The following is a 17,867-nucleotide window of genomic DNA, read 5'->3' on the forward strand; positions in this document are numbered from 1 at the left end:
TACTGGTTCAAAATCATCCTCATCAGCCACTGCTCCTTCAGGTGGTGGATCTGGCTCAATTGTTTGTCCACCTTCTCTTTCTTCCATGTCAGCAAGGGGGTTTTTCCTTGTCCCACGGTTTCTTCCACGTCCTACACCCCTCATTCAGCGTATTCTCTCCCTCATTCACAGGCGTAACCAAATCCCACTTCTGACACCACTGTTACGCCGAGAGATGCGGTGAGGGAAACATCAGACTTCACTCTGCCTTAACTGCAGTAATTGCTTTATTGTCTCTTGCCAATATCATGCACATGCAGACAGCAACATCTCAAAATGGCCCCCAATCCATTTCCTGCTTCCTTTAAATACTCTAAAGACCACGCCTTCTCAATTCAGACTGGCCTATAAAAGAGCTGCAAATGAGGCAGGCCACCTTTTTACTGGGAAACCAAGATGGCCACCACAGAGGTAACCTGCAAAACACTTTTATTACATGATAGCTTCCCAGTTGTTTTCCTGCATTAAGGATTCTGCTCACAGCCTGGGTGACCTTTGACCTTAAGCTGAAGATTCAGCTCCCACAATAATCATTAATAATAACTGACATATGAAAGTGTATCAGGGCCTGATGTGGCCCGCTGGCCGTATGTTGGACACCCCTGCTTTAGCTGCTGAGTCACGGCTGAACGAGCACAAACAGCTCAGACTTGTTTCTCACTACTTTCTGTGGAGAAAGAAAGAAAACAAACCCACTCATGATCTTCAGAGTGTGCATTTGATTCTGTGTCACAGTGTGACTGTAGGGATGAAGGAGCTCTCAGGGCCTCCACAGCCTCCTGTTTATAAAAGCAGCAGCTTCAATGACAGGAGGAGGAATAATTATCTGTTTAGTTACAAACAACAACGTCTCTGATTTGATGCTGTTTCATTTTAATGCAGACAGAATATCAACAGCATCACAAAGGCTGCAGATAAAGTGTTTTCATGTCCCTGAGTGAGGAAAGTATTAGATGCTACAACACACACACACACTCCTGATCTTAGCTCATGTGTGGATGAAGCACAGCTGTGCACAGAGTCACTTTCTTCTGCTCCACCCTCTCCACCACCACAGGACCAAAGAGCTAAACCACACCCCCTCACCCCCATCACTGCTCTGCTCTTACAATAACACACTTATTGACTCAGGCTGTGGAAACTCTTTGCTCGTCACTCCTGCCTGGATTTTGCACTCAGCTCATAATCATCCATAGTTCATATTTTCTAATCTATATCTGTGGGCAGGTCTGGTCTGGAACAGGTGAGTGATCAGCAGGTGTGACCAGCCCACCTACTGACCAATCAGCTGTCATGAGGGTGTGTCAGAGCTGTGTGGGGAGAGCACAGTTGTTCACAGTTGTTCCTCTGATGAGCATCAGTGTTGATGAAGCTCAGACACAACTTTCCTCTCTGATTTTTCCTCCATCAGCTGCTCTGTGAGCAGTAATATAGGATCCTGTCTCTGACAGACAGATGATGACCTTTGTGAACTCTGTTTTTAAGTTTACTCTGAGCGTGAAACAGCATGAAAACTCAAATTTAAACATTCATTTAATGAAACACGATTCTTCCTCACATTCTCCTCGTCTTCATATTGATGCTACGCTCACTAAACATCATTAATACTTCACACACACCAGCTTTGTCTCAAATGTCCAACATAATAAATCCCTGTGTGATGTGTGATCAGCTTTAACATCACTGTCACTGCTGTGGGCGGAGCTGAACTCTCAGAAGGAGACAAACGAGCGTAAAACTGCGAGTAGAAGAGAAACTGACTGAGACTGAATGAGATCCAAACATCTGGAGCTGATTTTACCTTCATCTGTTTAAACTGTAACACACCTGGATCCCTGTGATTTTATTATTACGACCCTCACGTGTGATATGTGAGGAGTCCAGCACACACCTGCTTCCTGCTCTCTGCTGACATCGTGACCCTGAGCAGTCGTGTAACTGTGCAGAAGGTGGAGCAGCTGCTTCCTGCTGCGTCTGAGATTTATTCAGGAGGAAGAGAAGATGTGTTTGTCTCTTCTTCTCTGGAGCCAACCACAGTCCAGCTGCAGCCCTGATATGCTGCCTTCAGCTGCAGATACTGAGTGTGTGTGAACCTGCTGTGTGACTGTGTTTGTTGAGCCTGTAGTTTCACACTGTTGTTAGTGTAACTGTGCTGCTGCCTTAACTCGGCTACATTACAGGACGTGGCCACGATCCTATAGGTCCAATGAAAACTCTGCAACACTAAATGTTTTTAAAGTGTCAGCCTCCTCTAGAGCAGGGCTGTCCAACATAAGGCCCGGGGACCGGAATCGGCCAAAGACTTCAGCCCATTGGACAGCTTTGGAAAATATGAAGCGGGGCATCAGTTTCTGTAACTTTAAATATATGAAATAAGTCTTACAGCGCCCTGCGACAGACTGAAGTCCAGGGGAAGCCCACCTCTCCCCCCATGGTGACTGGGAGAGGCCGTCCTGTCCTGTAGAAACACTGAGACGTGCTGCTGAAGCTGCTCCTTTATATTAACATGTCTCAGGAATCAACAGTGACTTAAACATCTTTGCACTGACACAAAGAGGAGCTTCACTCGTCCGGCCCACCGACCATCAACATGTGTAAAATCAGTGTGACGCTGCGCTCTACAGGAAGAGGACGACACTCCACACACAGAATCCAGGAACTAGAAAAGCTGAGGACAGAAACCCGAGAGGGGCGCGAGCAATTCAATTCAATTTTATTTATATAGCGCCAAATCACAACAAAAGTAGCCTCAAGGCGCTTTATATTGTACAGTAGATCGCACAATAATAAATACAGAGAAAAACCCAACAATCATATGACCCCCTATGAGCAAGCACTTTGGCGACAGTGGGAAGGAAAAACTCCCTTTTAACAGGAAGAAACCTCCGGCAGAACCAGGCTCAGGGAGGGGAGGGGCCATCTGCTGCGACCGGTTGGGGTGAAAGAAGAAAAACAGAATAAAGACATGCTGTGGAAGAGAGACAGAGATTAATAACAGATATGATTCGATGGAGAGAGGTCTATTAACACATAGTGAGTGAGAAAGGTGACTGGAAAGGAAAACTCAATGCATCATGGGAATCCCCGGCAGCCTACGTCTATTGCAGCATAACTAAGGGAGGATTCAGGGTCACCTGGTCCAGCCCTAACTATATGCCTTAGCAAAAAGGAAAGTTTTAAGCCTAATCTTGAAAGTAGAGATAGTGTCTGTCTCCCGAATCCAAACTGGAAGCTGGTTCCACAGAAGAGGGGCCTGAAAACTGAAGGCTCTCCCTCCCATTCTACTTTTAAATACTCTAGGAACAACAAGTAGGCCTGCAGAGCGAGAGCGAAGTGCTCTAATAGGGTGATATGGTACTACAAGGTCATTAAGATAAGATGGGGCCTGATTATTTAAGACCTTGTATGTGAGGAGCAGGATTTTGAATTCAATTCTGGATTTAACAGGAAGCCAATGAGGGGAAGCCAAAACAGGAGAAATATGCTCTCTCTTTCTAGTCCCTGTCAGGACTCTTGCTGCAGCATTTTGGATCAACTGAAGGCTTTTCAGGCAGTTTTTAGGACATCCTGATAATAAAGAATTACGGTAGAGCAGAACCAAGGCGTCAGCGACAAAGACGAGAGCACGATCAGATATCTGCTGCACCGAGACACCGAGCCAACAGCTGGATGTGAAGAACATGTGAGAAGATAGCGCGTCCGAGAGGCTGACGAGGGAAGAAGATGTTCCCACAGGAGCTGAAACAAACACGTCTTAAACTTTATATCCTGTATATTTAACTTCAGCTGTGCTCTCAGACCGACCGTGGACCCAGCAGGACTGGGCTCAGATCTCTGGGCCACTTACATCACCTTCATGTCCCGGGTCCATGACAGCTCTTCAACACCACCTGGTAAAGAACTCTATGGTACCAGTGACTGTAGTACAGAACCATCACTGTGTGAGGACACAAACCAGTATCTTTGATGGTGAGGACAGGACCCAGTAAACTATCTAAATACTGCAAATTTAATGAGGCTGTGCTAAATGATGAGGTCACTAAACAGAAGGAACACAAAGATTTAACTGTGTGTCACATGATGATGTCACAGTCTGGCTGTCTACCCTGTGGGAGGGGCCTAAAGTAGGCATGAGGGGGGCATTACAGCCATTTCCTCCAGACTGAGAAAACAAAGCTGAAGCAGAGAAACTAGAGACAGAGCAGCAGCAGCCACACAGACAGGAGGCGTCTGCATCAGTGAAGGACTCTGTGACATCCACATCAAAGCAAACACACACTGGGACAACACACAGGAAGATGATGGACGAGGTGGGAGGCGGAGTAAATCTCCAGTTTCACCAATCACAATCCATCAGGACCGTTCATCAAATCAAACGCTCGCATCGTAACGAGACGTCGACACGACCAAACGCTATCACAGACACGTCTCTGCTCACTGTCAGAAGACGAGGACGATGAAACAGGAAGGATTTAACTCTTCTGTGACATCAACGCCAGCAGAGGCTGAAACACGTCCTGACCTTGAACATCACAGATTCCCACGGGCACGCTCCCATCTGACACATCACATCCTGTAACAGGAGGAGAGCGCCGGGGTCGTGCTCAGGAGACATGAAGCTCAGTCACAGCAAAGACCATAAAGCAGCATGTAAACAAAGTGCACAGGGTTCATTCATGTTTGCAGGGCGCCATCACTGCGCCTCCACAGCTGGAAGTGTGTGTGAGTGTTCAGTCACCCTGCAGGGATCTGTGATCACTCTCAGAGAAAACCAATCAGAATACAGACACGTTTCTTTCTCCCTGCTGGAGGTTGGCTGGAGTTCTTTACTGTCCAACAGCTGAGCTGGACAGAAACAATCACAGGTTTCCCTGACTGAAGGTCACCATGCTCACCTGTGATCAGCGTGGGAGGAGTTTCAGGCCTTCAGACAGACGGCTGCAGAGCTGCACCGACGTTGTTGGTCCTGAGTCATGGGGACAGCAAACGACTTGTCAAAGCATCTGCAGGAGAAGAAAGCTGAACTTTATTAAGCAGCAAAAGGACATAAAAGCACTAGATGTGAGTAAAGAGCTGCTCCTCGGCCCCATCATCGTGTGTGAGGTCTGAGGTCTGGTCCTTCTAATAAAGATGCATTTCCTCCAGTATATCCATGAACTCGTGGGGCTGAATGATTACATGTTATCACAGTGATCATGAGGCTCAATGTGAAAAGTTCAAATAGACTGAAACACTGTAGATAAAGGTCAGAGGTCACGCTGATGCCTTCATGTTTGACCACAGAACGGTCAGTCTGTGTAACAGACTCTGTGATCAGTGATCAGTGCTGTGGGTCCAGGTCAGAGGACATGTTGGATCTCTGATTGAATTGATTTCTTTTTGATGAAATCCTCTGTAACACAGTCAGCCTGTTACAATAACAATGAACACAAACTGAACAATGTGGTGTATGCGGTACAGTGCAGCGAGGAATGCCCAGACCTCTACATCGGAGAGACCAAACAGCCACTTCACAAGCGCATGGCACAACATAGAAGAGCCACCTCCACAGGACAAGACTCAGCAGTTCATCTGCATCTAAAGGATAAAGGTCACTCTTTCGAGGATGCCAACGTCCACATTTTGGACAGAGAGGACAGATGGTTTGAAAGAGGAGTGAAAGTAGCCATCTATGTCCACTGTGAGCGACCATCTTTGAACAGAGGCGGGGGTTTACCACACCAACTGTCTGCCAGCTATAATCCAGTTTTGAGATCCCTTCCCAGACGCCTTAACGCCCACTCACATCCTGGGCCATCTGACCTCAGGAAATCACATGATAGGGTGGGGCCAGGTTTCACAATGAGCTCACCCGAAACTCTGGCTGATTAGGACCCACACCCATTTTCACACCTTGGCTCATGTGATTAGGTAGAGGATCATCAGGGGGTCCTTTGTCCCTCTTTGGGGGGAAACTCCCACTGGGTTTAAATCTGGGACTCTCCACCATTTGACCTTAGAACTGAAGAAGCTTCTTTTAAATGTGTCACATAAACATTCAGTGTGGATTTGATCCAGATGTTTCTGCGTATGGAAGTTACTCAGGCATCAAATAGATTTGAAGTCTTTATGATCCTGAGCTGACTTCAAACAAGGAGCTTCTCAGACTAACAGCACGAGCACAAAACTGAAAGGATGAGAAACAAAAGTTTGATTTTAATGCTTCACAGAAAATCTATTTGAATACGCTGGAGACTTATTGAGGTCACTGCTGTTATCTTTCACTCAGTGCAGCGTTTCTGAAATGTCTTTGTATTATAGTGAAGTTTGAGCTTTGCAGGATACAAAGAAGAAGAAATCAAAGATGTGCACACAGCAGGTAGTTGTACAGAGGACGTCAGCTGATGGAGCAGAGGGAGGCAGACTGTGGATGAATGAGGAGGTGAAGGCCTGCAGGCGGGTGGAGACAGAGGAGGTGATGGTCACTAATGACTTCAGACCAGCTTCCACCTTATTAACATAGTTGTTTGGTCACGTTGTGTTTCAATGAGACACGTACAGTTTGTGGAGTGGACCCGGGGCTTTGTGTGTTTGTGATCAGTCTTGGTGTTGAGGATTTCTCATGTTCAGCTCCCAACCAACAAAGTTGGAGCTAAAACTCTTCCTGTAGCCACGTGTGCTTTGCATTCTGCAGCAAAGTTCTACAGATGTGCAAAGATCTGGGCGAACAATGAGCTGTGACATCAACATGAACTTTCTGTTTCCTCCAAAAGTCCACAGCACTTCCTGTTGTTGCTCAGACGTGACTGATAACTAGAATTGAATAGAACTATTTGAAAGGACTTAGCTTTAGCTGTATTCTAGCTACACTCTACAGTGACTTTCAGCTTCTTTTGCCACCAGGATGTTTCCCTCAAAGATGCTTGTAGGTGGATCTGACTGTGGTCAATCAACACCTGCGCCTTGCCGCCCTGATCAGATACCCAGCTGGGATAATGAGCTCGCCAAAGGAGAAGACTGAAAGCACTGACACGAGGAAGGAACGAGTCAGAGGACCAGTGAGTGTCAGCAGAACCACTGTTCAGGACCAGACCACAGACATCAGAAACAACTGACCGTGTACTTAGTGAAAACCTCAGACAGCAGAAAGCAGAGAAAGAGGAGGAGCAAGGAGAGCAGCCATGATGGAAGGACAGGTATGTACCAGCAGCAGATAGAGGAAGTGGCTCTGTAGATATTTATAGTCAGTCCTCATGCATATGCTGTGCATATAGTAAGTGTCTGTCATGAAGGTGTCATGTGTGCATATCTGTGGTCAGTAAAGCTGATTGTGATTCATAGCTACACTACAGAGAGCCCACAGAGTTGTTGCATTGCTTGTTAGCCTTGTTTAGGGAGGGCTGGGGTTTCTTTGGAGCCGAATTCATTAAAGTTAGTTCAGCACCAAGTGAAAAGAATCCCTGAAGACTCAGCACAGAAAGTGTGGCACAGAAGTTTGCTTTGGAGACATGGACTGAGTTAGAAAACTAGCCAACATGATTTATAACGGACAGTCATCATTAATGATGGAGAACTGAAAGGACATGAAGGCTGCGCTGTTACACTTTTTGATAGCTGGAAACTTTAACTGTCATCAGAAAACATCAAATATTCTGGATCCTCTCTGCAGTGTCTCTTCTTTCCTCTGTGACTTCCATGGATTTTAGCTCAAAATGTTTTTAAATGGTTTGTCAGCAAACTGACCTCTGACCTCTGCAGTACTGACCTGTACAAAGAGCTGTCAGTCTCAGCTCTTCTCTCCCAGCACTGGTGGAGCAGGTGTAGTTGCTGCTGACAGCCATTGTTGGTTTTCTCAGAGACAGGCGGAGGTCTGAAGTGTTGAGAGCATCAGCTCTCATCGATGTGCGCCGCTGTAACGCTGCTTTGGTCCTCTGAGATCACCAGGTATGAAATCCGAGTACTGACAGGGCAGCAGGACAGATCTTTCCCCCTCATTCACTTCCATGAGCACAGCCAAGGCATGCTGGGAAACTGAGGACACACCGACAGATGTAGAAATGACCTGCATGCTGTGGGTTTGTCTCAGAGTCCTCACAGGTGACACATTAGCTGCAGAAACCCAAGCCAGGTGTCTGAATACTGACACATGGACTCTTCCCATCCAGAGGGAGGATTTAGTCGCACTTTATAACAACTACACAATAGTGAGCATTAGCATGTAGTTTATTAATGGAACCAGACCCAAACTGTTCAATCCAATCCAATCATCAAAGAATCCAATCTGCGTTTGGATTCTTTGATGCCTTTAGATCAGACGCCTCTTTGTAGGTTTGTTGGTCTCCTGATCTGAAGGCGCTGCTCTCAGTAGAGCTGCACCTCACTGTTGAGCCATGGCTTCTGCTTTGGGAACACTTTGTCTTTGTTGTTGTTACACTCTCAGTGCAGATGTATGAGAGTACAGCAGATGTGTGGCCCTCCAAGTCTGTTCCTTCTGTGAATACACTCCAGACCATATTGTCCAAACAGTCCTGCAGGGCTGTGGTGGATCCACAGTCTAGTGTAGACTGTGTTACTTCTGGGTCTTAGAGACAAGGTTTGGATTTCTGAGGATGTTTCTGGGGGATCTAGTTTTGGTTAAATTATAGTTCTGCATTCTTCATCATCATTTCACTTATTTCTTGGTGTTCACATCTCATTTATTTCCCTTTCCTTATACAACTGTTAGTTCATGCTGCTTTAATTGAGTCCTAAACTTCATTGTATGTGACATTAAACATCTTAAATGTAAGTTTCTATAGCAAAGAAAGCTGCAGGAGCCCAGGTTTCTTCTTCACACACATCAGGAGCAGCTGCTCCATCACAAACACCACAGAAGAAGAACAACACTGGATCAGATTTAATGTAACCAGCTGTTTTTATCTGGATTTATTTGACAGGGACAGAGTTCATGTTCGTGGACATCAGGATAAAAACAGAAGATGGAAACCTGCCAGATTTGAGCTGCTCATGTGTCGTCCCTGGGCAGGTCACATGACTCTATCCAACACACAAAGACACACAGACACACAAGAAAAGCCAGAGAAACAAAGACGAATCCAAACAATCCATCATACTGAGTTAAAGTGATCACAGGTCTGCTTTGTTGGAGCCTTCAAAGTGTCACATGGGGACTGTTCCTTTATTACTACCACTGAAGGCCACGCCCCTCTGGTCATGTGATCATGTGGTTTGTAGGAACGCTCCTCTTCCTCAGAGGATCCACCTGTGCTTCCTCTCCTCCACCTGTCACAGTGAGGGAACATCCTCCATGATGGAGAAGCTGCTGGAAAGTGCTGAGAGTTTCCTCCAGAGTGAGACCTCTGTCACAGTTCAGAGGTTCTACGGCAGCAGAGACCTTCATGGACACTAAAAGTCTCAAACACACAACAACAACATCACACTGACTCCACTCTGACATCACTGATCAATAGTCAAACAGATCAAACTGATTGATCAGCCATCAGAGGAGTCGGATCAATGGAGCTGCTTCTGTTCCTGATGTTTGATCCTGGACCTGAAGCGTCCCTGCAGAGGAGACACGACAGCTTCACACAGAAACACAATAAAATAATAAGTGAAAGCAGAGAGAACCAAGTGAAAGTGAACAAACAGCTGTAACTGTGAGCAGCACGATTCTCCATCCATGATGTTTCCCTGGCTCCAGGCCACACAGCTGTCTCTCTCTGTGGGGCGTTTAAGGGTCAGGCTGAACTGTCCGCTTTTCACACGCTCGTCTTTCTTTCACTCTGTGATGCTGCTCCTGTTTGTCAGGCTTCTCAGGACGGTGCCACTGTTGGGTCTAAACTCAGACCCCGCTGTATCCAGGACTTATTCCCATGAAAGAAAAGCAAGGCAAACAGTGTTCGATCGATCGCTTGCGCAAGGGAGGCCTCTCATCTGTGTCCAGCACCACAATGACGCCCGATGATGGCCTCCTCTCGCTGCCTTTTATTGACAAACTTCAAACAATAGTTTACAAAACACCTCCCCTTGCAAACCCCTTTGGTTACAAAGACAAGGCACTGTATGTAAATGTATATACAGAGTGTGTGTGTGTGTGTGTGTGTGTGTGTGTGTGTGTGTGTGTGTGTTAGACCTCCTGCTGACCAAAGGGTCGTAAACGCAGGAAGCTTACATCAAAAGAAGTAGATCTTCCAGATAGGATGTATCTGACAGCCCCTCATCCAGAAACTCAAGAATCTGGGGAGGGGGACAGTGGAATTGTTTTCATCCCACAGTTAAACAATATAGAGATGGATTGCAAGTATAAAAATGACAAACATTTAACAATTCACTCTAACATTCCCTCCTGTTTTGTGATTTTTATGCTCCAAATTATTCCTGTGTAATATATTCTTAGTCATGCACCTCTTGCTTGACAATTTCAGCGCAGGCGTCATTTATACACAGGCTTCTATCATATCATTCATTTCAGTCAATTCATACTGTTGTAAAACTACATAATTAACAAATGTATTAGAAATCATCTTAGTTCGCATTGATCTTATACACTGTAAAATGCATCCTATACATAAGCAAATCAAATGTCAACAGTCCAAACACAGGAGTTAATATTTTCAAAAGAAGATGCCAACAAGGACCAGACATTAACCAAACTCTCCAGCCTTGTGGTGCATCTACTCCTGTTGTGCGATTCATTATGTATTCCTGCAAGTAAACAACTGAATGTAACAGTCAAACAAGAAAAATCAGCATACTCAAAAATCATATGTCACTACAATCCAACTGTATACAGACATAGACATTCAAACACATCAGTTGACTTTATCTTTTGTCCATGTGGCTCTCAGCTGACTTCAAAGCTGTAGCCTGGTCAACACCCTTCTTTATGACTCCTATCAATCCCCCGAGATCTTCTCACTGTAGGCATCCTGTGGGGGTTAGAGTCAACTGGTAAATTATCTGCATTTACAACTCTTCTCCTGTCTTGTTGTCACCACAGAAAAAGCTTTGTAAAGGAAATTGGATCAAGCTGTTTTGATCTTCTCGGCTCAAAGCCTCGACCAGCTTACAGAAGTGTTCATGTAACTCAGTTCATGTAAATGTAGACAAAAGGCTTCTCTGTTTACATCCTTCTTGCAGAGGACACAAAGAATAGGTGATGTTGTACAAATTCCATGGTAAATCTCCAACTTGGACTAATCCATTGGCCTTCATACACATAGGCAACTGTCCTGTTTCCAGTTCATTTAGCTGTTCAATGTCCTGCGGCAAGTCAGATTCTTTGAGTCAGACTATCAGGTCTGTCGTACCAGAGCAGTTCACCGTCCCAGCTACTGGTGAATCAACCTTCCATTCAGGTTCAGAGGAGTTGAAAAGTTGCCAGTGTTCCACGTTTACTCCTGGATGTGTTGCTAAGGCAACCAAACAACTGTCTCGCTCTCAGTGATGCTATAGGGCCACAGTCCAGAAGAATGTGTAGACAGTGGCATCACAAGCATAACCATTGGTCTCGTTCTTTATGTGAGCGGTTGTTCACAAACTGCCACCAGTAGTTGTTGGAAACCCATGCGGGTACTGGGTGTGGTTTGCTCTGTCCCAGTGCGCTCCCTGTCATCCCACTCAGGGTCCACAGGCACAAGAAGGCGAACAGCACATTCCCAGCCAGTCTAAGTTGGGTTCAGGATCCGTTGGTTTCTTCACCAGGATTGAGACGAGGGGCCTGGAGGCTTTCCCCCCCCTTTGTACCGCTGGCCTCTTCACCATCACCCAGAGTCGGCCAGAAAGCGTGTTACCTTCTTGCAGTGCGCTTGATGTATCCAAGTGTTCCTTTCAGCGATCTTCACTGCTGTGGTCGTCGTCAGCAGCATCCGATAAGGACCTTCCCACCGTGGACTGGACCAGCACTTCCTCTCCATGGCCTTATCAACATCCAATCTCCAGACTTCAGACTCTGCTCCTGTGGAGAACAGAATCATCTGGCAGATCATTTGTTCTCAAGACTTTTTTACTTTTAAACATTTTAAGCATCTAACCTGCTAATATGCTCTCTCTTCTGCTCTCCTATCATCACTACAGAAGACTAGAACTCCAAATGCTCTAACATATATAATCTCAAAGAGTCAGACAATTCTCTGTTGGAGTAATCCTCATGTACATTCATATACATCTTAACTAATTCTACACAGTATAACCATGTCCTGCGTGTCTCTTCCATTGACTTCCTAAGTCTTAACTTTACTGTTCCATTAGTTCTCTCTACCAACCCTGCACTTTGTGGGTGATATGAACAATGACGTTTTTAGTGTTATTCCTAGATGTTGTGCTATTAATCCAATCACTTCATTTACAAAATGTGAACCATTATCACTAAACAATACTCATAGTTATTACAACTGGACAGCTCTATAAAGTCCATGTGAATAACTTGCAATGGGTGACTGGGTCTGGGGAATTTCCCTGTCTTAAGTCTCAAATTACCCCGAGAATTATGCTTGCAACATATGACAAATGACCTGCAATTTTTTTTTTTTTAAAAGGTATTTAATCTTAAAGTATAAACTACTCATTATCTCCCTCCTGTTGCGACATGGCAAAGCCCATGGCGCAAAATAGCAACAGTTTTATACAACTTCTAAGGCAGTATTGGTTTATCACACAGATAACAAACACCATCCTGCAAGCTCGCTCCTTCTGTAAGTCACAACTGTTTTCCTGCAGTAGGTGATTGGGCCTGCATGTCCACCAGTGCACCTCGCATAATAGGCAACGTCTGCTGGCATTGCACTGCTAAAACGTTAACAACATGTTCTCCTAAAGTTACTTCGTTTGCGATCTTATCTGCAAAAGCATTCTCCAATGCAACCGGATCTTTCCCTCACATGTGTGCTACACATTTGCAAACAGCAATCCTACTGGGTAAAAACTCTGCCTCCAGCAGATTTTGCAAGAGTTTGGCGTGTTCTACAGGTTTCCCTGTAGAGGCTGTCACACCTCGTCTCACCCACTGTACTATAAAGAAATGTAATGTAGCAAATGCATACTGGCTATCAGTGTACATTGTCACATCTTATTTCTCTGCAGCTTTACACGCTTCCGTTAAAGCTAGCATCTCTGCTGCTCAAGCAAATATGAAACATGCTAGTTGTCCTGCACAGATAACTTTCTCACTATCTACTACAGTAAAACCTGTTTTAGTCTGTCCCTCTACTGTTGTAAAACTCAAACCATCAACAAACCAAACCTTTCCCTCAAGAAGTGGCACATCTATTAAGTCATCCCTCGGCTTACACTCCTTCTCCACGTGGTCTCTACACTCATGAGAAGTGCCCTCTTCTTTCGTTGGCAAAAGGTTTGACAGATTCAGAATTGTGCACCACTTTATGGTTATGTATGATTATGAGAGTAACAGTAACATTAAAGACAAATGTCTTGTAGGTGACAGAAATGTAATTTTAGTCTGCAGTAGTAGACATCTACCTCGTGTGGAACTAACAGTGTCAAAAGGGTGAAATAAACTATTTGCTGAAACATTGTACAGCTTAAGCTGCTGCACATACTGATCTCACGCATGGAGGTAAAGCACAAGCAACCAGAGCTAATCTTTTAGGATAGTAAGTTACTGGCTTCACTTGTGGAAAAAGTGCTGTTAGTCATTTCACAGTCACCTGGCATTTGTGCTCTTCACAGAACCACAAGTCCATCGCTGGACCTCCTCTGCGCTGTCACTTTTGGAGCTTGGCACGCTCCCTCAGGTTCTCATGTTCCAACGCTGCTGAAGATTTTTAAGGCAGAGCACGTCGTACACCTTAGTTGTCTTCCTCAATGTCAACGTCGAAAGTCTTTCATCTTATTTAGGATTTTGCTGTGCAGAGTCTCCTCATGACGATCTCCTGGAAGCCCAGTAGCACAGTTCTCTGTGCTGAACGTGATCTCCGATCCTCCTGAAGACTCTCTCCAGGTCTCAGCTTCCATCTTGTGGACGATCCCCTCAGTCGCTCCTTCTCGTCATGGCATCTCACGACATCTGCAAATTAAAATAACACTCCTCTCGCCACATGGCTTCCGCCATGTGTCAACTCCCCAATGAGACATGTACAAAAATGTTGCACAGTCTCCCTAAAACAATCTCCAGGGTTTGTCCCTTGGAGCAGCTTCACTCCAACCTGTAATCCTGTGTTAAAACATCAGTCATCAATTAAATGTTTAGCTTGTCTAACTCTCAGCTCCACCTGGAGCCTGTATCCTGGAAGACAAATCTGTTAAATCAAACTTCACATTTTCAACCGACTAGATCATAAGAGTAAATAAAGTATTCAGCATAAAAGACAAATATCATGTGCAGGTTTTCTCCAATCATCAAATCACTATTATTATCATAATTTGTCCCAAATTATGAATCATCCCAATTTATTCCACAGTTTAATCTGTGACTTTCCTTAAGTTTGTCACTCCACTCATTTTATCACTGTGAGCTCAATAGTGGCCAGCTAATGAGCCCCATATTCAACTATTCTGTAACCACTGCACATCTGTTCAATTGTCACTTGTCTGTCTGTGCTGAATCCTTTACAAGCACTCTTAAAGAAAAACAAACATTAACACACGGTTCATCCTGTTAGTCTGGCGTGGGCCATCCAGATTCCAAAGATGCTGTAAAAAGGTCATAAAGTTAACACTCTGCTGTGGAAAAAGTAACAATGGTTTCATCACAGTATGTCTCAAACTGTATTCACTTCTTCCCTGTAATTTTCACATTTTCTCAACAATACAGTGTAATTTCATCATCAACATATAGCCTGTAACTACAGTTTTCTTCACACAAAATCTCAGTAAGTTGTATCCTGCTGTAAATCACGTGATCAAACCACATGATTAACCATCTGCTGTAAAAAGAAATGTAAATATTAGCGCTGCGCAGTTGGATACACACTTTCTCACAGTCATCTCTGTGAGCAACACAAAGTAGTGAATAACACACCCATGGTAAATTCACAGACAGAAAAATTTAAACTAGAAAGTTTAAATTTGCAGAGTTCACATAGTCATGTGACCCAAGGTTCCTCCTGTGGTCTCCTTCTGCTCCTGCAACAGAGACACACACAGAGATACAGCCACACCTTTGTCAGGTGGGGGTTAACTTCACACAATGGTGTTAAGTCAGTCAGTCTTGTCAGCTTTTGTCAGTCAGTTTTTTCACTCATTTTTTATTTGCTGACAGTAGAACCTCTCGTGACGCAATAAGTTTCAACTGCCAGCAATGACGTCATTTCAAAAGAAAAAGAAAAACTTTAAAATCGGATTACGTCGCCGAATCCTTTTTGGCAGGGACTTGTTTTCTGATTGTCCCAAATAAGTGGCTTTCTCCCAAGCCCATTTTAATTTTTTGGGGGGAAACTCACTTGCAACAGTTTTCCCGACGACGAGTCGTATAACACTTCTGTTCTAATCGTGCATCTCTGCTCAAACAGAGATCATCAAACGAAACTTTCAGTGCACCATGAAAGTAACAAAATAAAAAGAAAGGAAAGAAAATAAAGGAAAGCAAAGGAAAGAAAGACCTTGTTAAGTCATGACACGTGTTCTTCATGCCAGGGGGATAAATTGTACCAACCCAATTGGCAGGCTCAACTTATTAACAAAAGACAAATCAACCGCCAGTTTAATCTCAAACATCCATCCCATCAGCCACACACAACATACAGCATAACCCTGTTGTCTCATCACATAATAAGTTTCTTCTCATGTAACCAAATGTGTGCCATGTTAAAACTTCTTCACACACCAGAAACTCACAATCAGCTCACTCAGCTCACTCATTCAAGACCCTCATCAGCATTCTGTTTTCCTCTATAATGCAGTCATCTGTCCTCCTATAATATTCAGTCCACTTTCATCTTACTAGTGACTTGGACAAGATGACAAACAGAATCTCATGCTTAGATGCTGTCTGGTCTTCATGAGTATCATTTATTGTATATGCATGTAGGGTTAGTATGGTTAATGCATTTTCTGTATGTTTTCGTGTTCCTCTCTCATCACATTTTCATTATTCTCATCACTGCTTAAAACAACACACATCTCTCTCTCTCGCCCCCCTTTTTTTTTTTTTTAAACTGTCCTTTCCTCCAAAACAGAAAGTAGCATTACAGCTGTTTCAGGCTGAGAAACACCAAACACTCTTCGTGCTATCATTCATCCACACAACTATTTTATTTCTTTTTGTCCACTGAGCAGGTGACCTGCAGAATAACGTCTGCCCCAGCTGGATACCTTTTCACACACACCGTGACGTCAGACACACTCACACTCGCTTCTGCTTAGAGCACAATTTCACTCCATTCATCAACGATCCACACACCACGTGCTGCCCAATAAAAAACTTTGCAGTGTATTTCATCCTCTTTCAAGGCTAACTTAAACTTCATTTAAGTTTGCAGCAGGCAACGCGACTTACACTAAAACCCAGGCTACGTGTACACAACAGGTCACAGAATTTCGTTAACACCGTGTAGGTTCTCTTCTGTGCTGCTGCGTTCACTTTACTGGCACTCACACACACATACGCTCATTCACACACTTTTTAGGCCTATAACATCCCTTACCGCGGCGAGCTCTTTCCTCCTTACCATTGGTGGAGAAACCATACACTCAACGCCCTTAACTGCGGAGAACCTTTTTTTTTTATCTTTATAGAGCTCTATCCTCCTTTCGGTGGAGAAACCGTCCTTACCCTCCTTCTATTCGGTGGAGAAACCTCTTTAAACCTCCTTTGGTGGAGAAACCGACTTAAACCTCCTTAAATAAACCAAAAAGATTAAAACAAAAACAAAAACACTGGCGGAGAAGCCAGGTCGCTTGCGTCTACACGCACAGCTTGCGCACTCACGCACCTGCTTTAACGCACGGGCACGTAGCCGCTTTCTAAGGCCTTCTGTACTCACTGTTCGTGTTGTTTTCGTTCAGGGGAAAAGTCTCGGTATCCCGTCAATCGCCATCCATCCCGAGGGGAGCTCAGACGCAAACACTTCGGCCTGGTGACAAAGTAAAGAAACCAGGGCTTTCGTCAATTGTCCCAGACGATGGCTGCTAGCAGACTGCGGCGGCATCCTCTCCCTCTCCTCGCGGTGGATGCGATGTTTTAGGCTCCGGCTCTCGAAGGACCAAATTAATGTTGGGTCTAAACTCAGACCCCGCTGTATCCAGGACTTATTCCCATGAAAGAAAAGCAAGGCAAACAGTGTTCGATCGATCGCTTGCGCAAGGAAGGCCTCTCATCTGTGTCCAGCACGACAATGACCCCTGATGATGGCCTCCTCTCGCTGCCTTTTATTGACAAACTTCAAACAATAGTTTACAAAACACCTCCCCTTGCAAACCCCTTTGGTTACAAAGACAAGGCACTGTATGTAAATGTATATACAGAGTGTGTGTGTGTGTGTGTGTGTGTGTGTGTGTGTGTGTGTTAGACCTCCTGCTGACCAAAGGGTCGTAAACGCAGGAAGCTTACATCAAAAGAAGTAGATCTTCCAGATAGGATGTATCTGACAGCCCCTCATCCAGAAACTCAAGAATCTGGGGAGGGGGACAGTGGAATTGCTTTCATCCCACAGTTAAACAATATAGAGATGGACTGCAAGTATAAAAATGACAAACATTTAACAATTCACTCTAACAGCCACCACTCCACCTGAGTGTCCTCAGGCAGCCGGACAGACTCCGCCCCCTCCTCCACCTCTGAGAGAACAGCAAACACAGCACGAGGTGTACAGACAGCAGCAGGTTTCAGAGGTGTAGAGAAAGCTGAAGCCGATCAGAGCAGAGGACGGAGGCCACGTCCACACTGATAC

The sequence above is a fragment of the Oreochromis niloticus genome, linkage group LG3, assembly GCF_001858045.2.
Source record: "Oreochromis niloticus isolate F11D_XX linkage group LG3, O_niloticus_UMD_NMBU, whole genome shotgun sequence".
Classification (NCBI taxonomy): Eukaryota; Metazoa; Chordata; class Actinopteri; order Cichliformes; family Cichlidae; genus Oreochromis; species Oreochromis niloticus.